Below are 1,676 nucleotides of genomic sequence, written 5' to 3'. Positions count from 1 at the left end.
TGTACTTTTGATTTAATATATCCTTTGTGAACACAACTTTTGTTTCTGTAAATATTCTATAAATATTTAGATAAATATTTAGAATGAAGATTATTTAAAGGCTCTATGATTTCCAGCATAAAATTAAGCTTGAGGTATAAATTGCAATACATTTCTCCTGGTAGTGAGAGTAGATAGCTCTATTAACATTGCCCCAGACTTGAAAACAAGGTTGGCATTTCAAATAGGTGTCAGATCATATTTCTCATTACTTCAAGTAAGAGATTCCTTACATAGTGGAACATTACAAAGTTTTATACATACTCCATACTTAAAAGTTTTCTAATAACTCAATCAAGTATCAAGTTTTAAACATGTTTAAATCAAACATAAAAACTCAGTTCCTCACACTGGCCACATTTTTTTGTAAAATATACACAACATATATTTTACCGTTTTAACCATTTTTAAATTGTACAGGTGATAACAATAAGAACATTCACACTGTTCTGCCATCACCACTATCTAGAACTTTTTCGTCATCCAAACAAACTACCCATTAAGCAGTAACTTCCCTACTTTTCTACTTTCAACCCATTTTTCGAGGTAAATATCTTTCTACGTTCTGTTTCCATGAATTTGACTATTCTGAGTACCTCCTATAAGTAGAATCATGCAGTATTGTCCTTTAGTGCCTCTTTTTTGCTGAGTATTATGTCTTCAAGATTCATCCATGTTATATACTGTGTAACAAAATTTCATTCCTTTTTAGAACTGAATAATGTTCCATAATACGCATTTGCCACATTTTGTTTACCCATTCACCCAATGAATATTTGGGTTATTTCTGTCTTGGCTATTGTGAGTAATGCTGCTTTTTAATATTGGTGTATAAATATCTGTTCGAGTGCCTGCTTTTAATTCCTTTTGGTATATATCCAGAAGTAGAATTGCTATCGTGTGGTTACTTTATAATTAAGTTTTTGAGGAACTGCCATGTAGTTTTACACAGTGACTGCCATTTTACATTCCCATCACCAGTGCGCAAGGGTTCCGGTTTTTTACATCCTTGCCAATCTTCTGTTTTTGCTTATATAATAGTCACTCTAGGTGTGAAGTGGTAACTAATTGTTTTAATTTTCATTTCCTTAATTGTTATTTTGACTATATTTACTTACTAGCTATTGTATATCTTTTGAGAGTGTCCAATCCTTTGCCCAATTTTGAGTTGTTTTTGTTGTAGAGTGGTGGAGTTCTTGATACGTTTTGGGATATTAATTGCTTATCAGATACATGATTTGCAATATTTTTTCCTGTTTTATGAATTGTTTTTTCACTCTCTTGACTGTTCTTTGCAAAGATTTTAAAATTTTGATGAAGTCTAATTTAGTTTTTTTTTTTTTTCTTCTGGTGCCTGTGGTTTTGCTCTCCTGCCAGAGGTGCCCCGGAATGCTGAGTTGACAGGTGGTAGGCCCCAGCACAGTGAGAGCCCTGCAGTTCTCACAGCCTCACCCTGAGGAAAGCACAGGAACCAGAAGACCACACTGCTTAAGTACCTGGGTTCTGCAGTCAGATTCACCTGGTTTCCTGTTCTGACTTAACGATTTGGGGCAAATTACTCCTCTGACTTCCAGTGTCCTTCTCTGAATACTTGGGAAATTCATCCCTGCCTCACTGACTGTGTGGCAAATATTTTG

The sequence above is a fragment of the Canis lupus genome, chromosome 22 (genome assembly GCF_011100685.1).
Source record: "Canis lupus familiaris isolate Mischka breed German Shepherd chromosome 22, alternate assembly UU_Cfam_GSD_1.0, whole genome shotgun sequence".
NCBI lineage: Eukaryota > Metazoa > Chordata > Mammalia > Carnivora > Canidae > Canis > Canis lupus.
The sequence above is the reverse complement of the archived record's forward strand: the minus strand, read 5'-3'. Positions refer to the sequence as shown.